The sequence below is a fragment of the Saccostrea echinata genome, unplaced genomic scaffold, assembly GCF_033153115.1.
Source record: "Saccostrea echinata isolate AGI-Se365-2 ecotype Australia unplaced genomic scaffold, CSIRO_AGI_Sech_v1 ptg000029l, whole genome shotgun sequence".
Taxonomy (NCBI): Eukaryota; Metazoa; Mollusca; class Bivalvia; order Ostreida; family Ostreidae; genus Saccostrea; species Saccostrea echinata.
The window spans coordinates 40877352-40885912 of NW_026889778.1; positions in this window are offsets into that span (position 1 = coordinate 40877352).

Consider the following 8561-nt stretch of genomic DNA (forward strand, 5'->3'; position numbering starts at 1 on the left):
TTGTTAAAAATTTTAAGATATTGGCATGTTTTCAGTAATAATCTTCTTTTTTATATATACTACTCTTCCTTACTTGACCTGATATTCTGCATAATTGTAAATGTACCTCATGTACCATTGTATGGTTTGAGAGCAATAAACAAACAAACTCCTTGACTCTAGGATATGAATTGAATAATTTTTGTAAATAGCCTTCCATTGTAAACATGCAAATGATTGGCCTGCCTAGTGTTCATGAGTAAAGTAAGATTTTCAAATATGTACATATAATATACGTTAAAAAGATTAACAACATAGCCCCATCCTGATGCGTGAATCATGAGCAAGGGACCATGAATTTCATGCAAAGTGTTTGTCAGATAGATTACCACGAGTCAAGAACAAGTTTTTCAAAGGTCTATATAACTTACAAGCAAGTTTAAAACATGTATATATGACCTACTTTGCCCTATTTGGTACCTAAATAATAGACCTGGAGGCAACGAACTTATCTGTTTTCATAGAGTGTTATTGCACATTTTTATAATTATGAGAATAGTTTGCCTGCTCGTTGATGAACAAGTAGAGAAAAAAATTGAAATTTCAATATCCTAAAATTTCCACAGCCTTAGCATAAAATGTGCAATGGCACAAAACAGAGATTCTGACACCCCCCCCCCCCCCCCAGCGTAGGATATCATTACATATTTAGTATGGATCATAAGAAGAAGTTGCATTCTATCAGTACTTAGAAGTACATAGATCTGCCTTTATTTTGTCTGATTTTATAAATTCTTAGATACGCAACAATCATAGGGGCTTCCTGAAAGCAATGATCCGGATTTTCACGATACCTTTCAAACTTTGGGCGGTATTCATGTAGGTTCTGCTTTTCAGGTACATTGTAGGTACGCAATATGGTTGTCATTAAAAAAGAGAAACCTCAGCAAAATTTGACAAACAAAACGGAAGGAAGAAAGGAGAGAAAAATTGCATCAAAAAGGTAGTCTTTAGCGTCTTCACTGTACTTCTAATTTTAGTGATCCCTGTGCCGTAACCTTGAGACACTGTACAAGTAATATCGATCCCGATGTTTATTCATTAGCAAAAACGTTTTCTTAATGCAGAGTATTTGTTGATCAGTACGAGGGCTGTTCAAAAATTACGCGGACTCTGCTATTATTTACTCTTACAGACGTCATATAGAATTGAAATTTCACAGGAACATATTTCTTAAAAATTCCAATAAATTCTTGGTAAAAATTTTTGATTTTTATTTAATAACTCATAAAATTATTGCTGTTTTGATACTGTTGATGGTGATATACGGAGCACGGCAAAAATGTTGAAAAACTAACATGCGGTATCCAAAATTTTATTCATTTATTTTCCATATTTCACGATATTATTCAACAATTTTCTCAAAAAATTCTTTTTATTGTTTTATTATTAAGTATTTAGATTTCTGGCGTAATATTTGAAGTACTAACAGAAATATTGTAATTTTTCTCCGATGTGACCCCTACGAAATCAACTGCAAAAATGACGTCTCGTGATTTGACGGAGCAGCGCACTTGAATCATGCTGGGAAAACGCCAATAGAGACCCAGAATAATCCTAATGAAACATGTAGTAAACCAGCGGAATATCCGACACATCCCTACAAAATGTAAAAAAGAATTTTAGACTGATAGACCTTAGTCAAAAGGCATACGGGAGGAATGGAAGAAGTTCATCGACAAAACACTGATCTGGGCTGTTAAGAATGTGATTGAGATCGACTGATGTCAAACTTTACTTCAGAAATATCTGCAGTTTTGGGGTTGAACACAAAATAAAACACACAATGATAGTTTTATAGTTTTTAAGCTGAATCGGAAATGGTATATGGATGTTTATTCTGAGTGGATAAGGTAACCAAAACTATACAGTATCAAATACTACCGGAAAATATTGAGAAAATGAAAGCTCCCATTTTTTAAAATGCTCGTGACGTTGAGAGTTTTACTGCGCCGTGACTTCATGAGATGTCCTGTTAAATAACTTGAAATTGATACCAATTTACAATATTTTGATATGAAATTTTGACGATCATATATGAAAAGATTCTTTTATATTATTTATAACTTTTTGCTTGATTATGTTGTCAAATATATTTTCTGTGCAACAAGACCGCGTAATTTTTGAACGGCCCTTGTATATGGCATTTTAACGATCTTTTTCGAACCAGCCTTTATTTTTTAAAATGTAAGGTCTTCGAAAGCTTTCTAAACTTTTGAAAATTACATTCACGATTTTTGTGTATTCCACAGAAAACACTCAATTTTACACATTTATGACCAGATCCACCTTATTTGATCAGAATTTATTTTTTGCCCTATGCTTTCCACAAACTTAGCATAAAATGCGTGATGGCCGAAAACAGAGATTCTGACCTCCTATGCAGGACATCAGAAGAGGATATCATCACATATTTAGTAAGGAAGATAACAGGAATACGTTCTATTTCCATTAGTGAACTCTTCAAAATTAGAGGCGCGTTTGGTCGTTTGATAGGAACAGCATGGCGTTGCGGATAATACAAAACATGCCAATCTCAATCCAATTTTTAATGTTTAATGTATTTGCCATTCCAATTAAAGAATAGAAGAACTAAAAGACATATGTAAGAGAGCGAGAACCCTAAATTTATCATCTATTAATAAAAAATACGACATTTCCGAGGATTGTGTATTGTATTTAGATGTACCATACGATAAATAGATACATACGATCAACAATAGATATAAATTGATATCGTTGTCATTCCTACTCTTGATGTATATAAAGTCCACAACAATAAAGTATTTCATTTGCATTTTCTTAGGATTTGTTCATCGACATTCAACATATTGTTTACATGTTTACGTTATGTTTGTCCCTAATCCCGCGAGATTTGTACATTTTCCGACTTTTTCACAAAAGAGCGCACTAAGAAGTATAACTCTTTCATAGTGGAAATATAACGTATTTGCATTCTATCAGGATTTTTTTTTTTTTTTTTTTTTTTTTTTTTTTTTTTTTTTTTTTTTTTTTTGACGAGTCCACTTAAGGACAGATGATACAAACTTTTGTCAAAAACTAAAAAATAACAACTTAAGTCATGTTCCGAGGAGTACAATGAATATCTTTAACCGCATATATTTTAACTTTTCATTCAAAGTTTCACAATAATTGGATTTAAAGTGACGAAAAGTTGTACAGATTAATAAAGATGGTTGCAGAAAGGTAGAAATTTGAACATCATAAAAAGTTTACAATTTCTTAATATCACGGATATGACTATTTTTTGTTGTTACCCCCTAGGAAAGCAGAGATTACGAAACTCACAATTGTTGTTCAATACCAATATTTGCTGTGAGTTAGAACTGGTTGATATTGGTTCATCTGTTCTATTAGCTGAAATTGTTCAATTTTTTTACGACATACAGTGAACTAGGGACAAACACAGCTGAGTGACAAAATCATATGAGGGTAACTTATCTCGTTATAATGACCTTATTAAGTCATTTTATCGACTTCTGATCTCGATATTGCGACTTTTTACCTCATAATTTCGACTCACTTAGTACTAACTACCTTTAAATGTTATGATTATAACTTATTGGGTTACTTCTACTTTCTACTGTCATAATATGACTTATTTTAACCTCGTTTTTACGACATTTTGTCTCGTTATTTCGACTCTCTTGAGTCATAATAACCTCTTTGTATCTCTTCATTACGACTTTTTCTTTTTCTTATTAAGACATTTTATTTTTTCCATTTTCCTAATTTGTCCTTTCTAGACTTTTGTATCATTCAGTTGAAGGATGGAGCGAAATATTAGGTGTAACAATTCTGAACATTTTTATCGTATTAATAATTTGGTAAACATATAATAATGCACCCACACTGATAAAGATCACAACTTTTAAAGTAATCAGTGGTACATCCCTCTAGGAAACTAGCACAGCTGACGGTATTTACAGTCCCTTCATCGGTTGCTACCAGACAGGAACCTATTGTGGAGAGAGATTTAAATATAGAAAAAAAAACATTATTCACCTTGTCCTTGAAAACAGTAGTGTTTCTAACAAGCTTTATCTAGCTTTGATCTCAAATATGTGAAACATGGGGTGCAAAATTGTATTCAAAACTGTAAAATTAATGTATTTTATTACTCACTTGGTAATAAAAACAATATTTTTTTTTCTTATGCGATATGCCTTACGACGCCACAATGGCCGTATCAGTTGATATTTATCTGTAGAGCTGATACGGATTTATATCACACTCCTTGTAAAGTTAGAATTCTAGAAAAGATTAACCATCATTCTTAATTATAGCCAATCATTGAATGCACCTTTCCATAGAAAACGAGAAGAATAGTGGATTAGAAAAGGAGGCACGGCCTTTCCATATGGCAGCAATGACAATGTCGATAGTGTTGGGAATCTTTCAGGTTTATACTGTAGCAATGTGAATGTGATAGGACTTTTTAACTATATGCACAGAGACGAAAGCGTAGTCATGGACATCGGTCTTACTATAAACCTATTATACATGATGTCTCCTTTGATTCCTTTTTTTTTTTTTTTTTTTTTTTTTTTTTTTTTGAGAAAAAAGAATTAGACTACACGATCAGTATTTGCTGGTCCCAGCTGACAAAGCAGGCGACAACATTGTCTTTGTAAGGCTCATCATTTTGATAGTATTTTAAAGGAACGGGATTTAATTCTACATGCAAGTGGTAAACAAACTTAAACCAATAATTACCTTTCCAAGGAGGACATTCGTCAATCTCATTCGTCAGTTTTAAATATTTTTAATATTCCCATCAATCAAAACTTACAGTGGATGCCTAAATTTCATAAATATCCATACAAACAAAGATACATAGTGGGTTCCAGTAAATGTTCTACCAAGCCTTTTTCTTTACTCCTCACTAAAATATTAACAGCAGTGAAGACGAAACTTCAAGAGTACTCTATAACAAATAAATCTGAAATGTGGTGTAAATGAGATGTGGATACTAAAAAATTCCAAGGAACTTGCAGAAAATTTAAAATCATAAAATTCTACCAAAATAGATAACATCAAAATGTACGACTTTTCAACACTTTATACAGCTATTCCCAACGATAATATAAGTCCACGCTTTTTGATATCATACACAGCTGTATTTTTTAATATAAATGGAACTCGTAAATTTACTTACCTTGTCACTGGTCATTTGCAATATCATTTTGTTGAAAAAATTATCCTGATTGTACACACAAATACTCTGATTAATGACCTGACTTCAACTTCCTATCGCCAACGTAACTACATGTAACTTATGTAGCAATATACCCTTATCACCTGCAAACGGGATTTATATCTCCCAGTTGATTCGATGTGCAAGAACATGCTCTACGTCCGAACAATTTCTAAAAGGAAGCAAGCTATTGACAAACAAGTTGATGAAACAAGGATATCAACAGTATTGTTTAAAGTAAACATTTTGCAAACTCTATAGTCGGTACAATGACCTTTTCAGCATATACAATCTATCATTAAGTCGAATGCTGACGAACATTTTTCATACTATACATGTAATTGTTAGGCCATTATTTAAACACTGAATTGCTTATATGTGCCCGATCATTAAAATGAGCACACAACGCGTGGATTCGAAGACAGGAGATATAAACTCCTCCATGGCCCCTGATCCCACCTCTGATGATTTTAAGAGGTTTGTGTTTGCTCTACTCCCGATTTTATTCTTTCAAAGGACTTTTGAGGTTGATTACTGTTCATTATCTCCATATTTCATTTAGCCTTAAAAAACAGTACTTGTGATAATACACTTAATTTTCGGTTCACATTCTCTTAATTTTGAATGACAAAACTGTTTTAAGATATGATAATTACCTGTAAGTAGTCATGGCAAGATGATTTATTTGCATTTTCCCAAATTGATGTGTGCTGTATTTTATTACTAAGTATGTATTGAACATAATAAAACATACCCTTTTCCTTTAAGGCAGATTTTTAAATATACAAAACAGAAATGGAGTGTGAACAATTAACATTAAATAGGATGAGTTCACTTATGTTACAAAAAAAGTACATAATTTTCTTTATCACTTGGAATCAACTGCATATTTACTTTTTTTGGTTTTTGAATATATCTGTATTACCAAATATTTAATTCAACTTTAAATCTACAGGATTACTGTTTAAAAGTATGATTTCTAAAAAATGAGAATTTTAATTATCCTTTATGTCTCTTGCTTAAAGGTAATGATAATTGTTAGGAAACCTTTCTTATGCAGTCCAACGGTTCCTTTGTAGCAGTATTCCACAATGGCTGTCTTTTTATAATTAGGGATACAGAGATACTGACTATTCCCAAATTTATCCACACCGCATCTCAGCCTGGAAGCTGCTTCTTTCTGTTCTGTTAAGTTTACAGGACAAGAGTCCACTACATATCCAAATTTTTGGTAATTCATACCTAGCAATAAAGATACGAATCTTTAAATAAATTATTTGAACAATTACTCGTAAATACAATTATCAACAACAGAAACAGTTAAAATTGATCTAAATGGTTAATTATTTACACACGTTTTGCCAGTTGCAATTTACAAACGCAACTGAAACATGTATACCAGAAGCACTGATGGCCACACAAATAGCATACAGTGTAAGTGTTTGAATTCAACTTTCAGTTTAAAAAAATCGAGGTGGTAGGGGGAGGGGGTATTGGTAAATGCAATTTATCTAGCAATCTGTCTGTTCTAATCACAAGGCAAACAAACAAAAATTAGTACCTTACCGACACCTGAACATTTACAATTAATATTATCAAATGTGTTATCAGCAATGTCATATTAAACATATTTGATTATTTTATTTTATCAATTATTTATAATGATTACAATTTTTTGTTTTCATGTTAAAGGATAAGCATATATATTTGAAATTGGATCTATTATAGCGATAAAAAATTGAGTTTTGAATATAAATGGGTCAAGTCTCAACTCTTCATAAACGTTCAAATAAAAGAAATAAATATCAAATATATTTATGTTTAAAAAGTTTAATCTTAACCAATCCAATAGGAAAATTATGTTTTCTGGAAAAATGATATATTTATATTTGAACAAACTCTTTTATTTAAGAAACTCTGACACATTTAACTTATTTCAATAAGGCATAGCACTTTTTGTTTTGTTTTTCTTTTTTTCTTTTGGTATTTCTCCACCCTACCTGTCAGCTGTGAAGAGACTATGCCATCAAGTCAAATAAATGGTCCTGGAAGATTTGGAATGATTACTGAATTGCAGAGCTCTGCAATCGAATCACTTTGTAGTAAATTTTCAATCACCTTTTAGTTAATTGAATGGCATATTTTCATCCAGCGAGAGTTCGAATCATGAGAGTCTGTTTATCTTTCCAGATATCTTTTATTTAAGAGTAATAACCTTTTGCTCTAAATTTCACAATTTTTCATTAAAAAAAAATTCCAAACATTGACTTTCATCAAGAGCTATATAGCATTAGACTCAAATGAAAAAAAAAAATTATATGACGTATGGAGTGCTGCTTATTTTTTGTTTCCAAAAATGATTACACAGTTAAACCATGATGAAATTTGAACAGAGGGATAGGAAGAGTAATAGATATTATTACAACATAAAGTATAAAATTTGAGGTGTCTATGGAAATAATATTTAGTGCCATACCTATTAAATTATAGTAATTATAATATAAAGTAAGCGATCCCCCTTAAGTCAGAAAATCACAATGTTATATGTGATTTCAAGAATTGAATTAACTCATTAGCAAGAGTTATATTTCTTACAAATATTTTCTGCTAGAAAAAAAAATATAATACTTTTACAAATTTTATATATTGTACTTGATACAATAAAGCATTTTGAAAAATATAGGCAAAAGAAAATACTGGTAGACGTCAGTGTTTCTATCATATATTGGGCTTGATTAAATCAACTACTCAAAGGTATCAATTATTGAACTCTGGTAAGACAAAATGAGTAATATTAAGATTTTTGACTTGGAAAGTTATCTCTGTTATCAAAGGATCGGTTCCCTTTAAACACGTTTTTCTTTTTTTTTAAATTTTCACCAACTTATTATTTTATGGATTTTAACCGAGTTTCACTTGCTGTGATATGACAATTCATATGACAATTTATGACTCCTTTAGATGCTATTTATGGTCAGCATTCAATAATATATGAAGAGAGAGTTTTTAGGTTTCAGGCATTAAATATAGGGAATTTAATCTATTATGTAACCGCTATATTTTACTGGCATAATACTTAACTACACTACACATTCTTTCGTTTCATGATGAACAACTTAAACTCGTAGAATATAGTTGGGGGAGGGTTGGAGATGGAGGAGAGAGACTGGTTGGTGGAATCGAAGGACTCTGTCGTACACATTGTATTAACTTACTAGGTTTGTTAAATTTTTAATAAATCCAGGAAGTATTTTAAAGCTTTAAGTATTTAAGGGGTATACGAAAGAAAATAAAAAGAGAGACA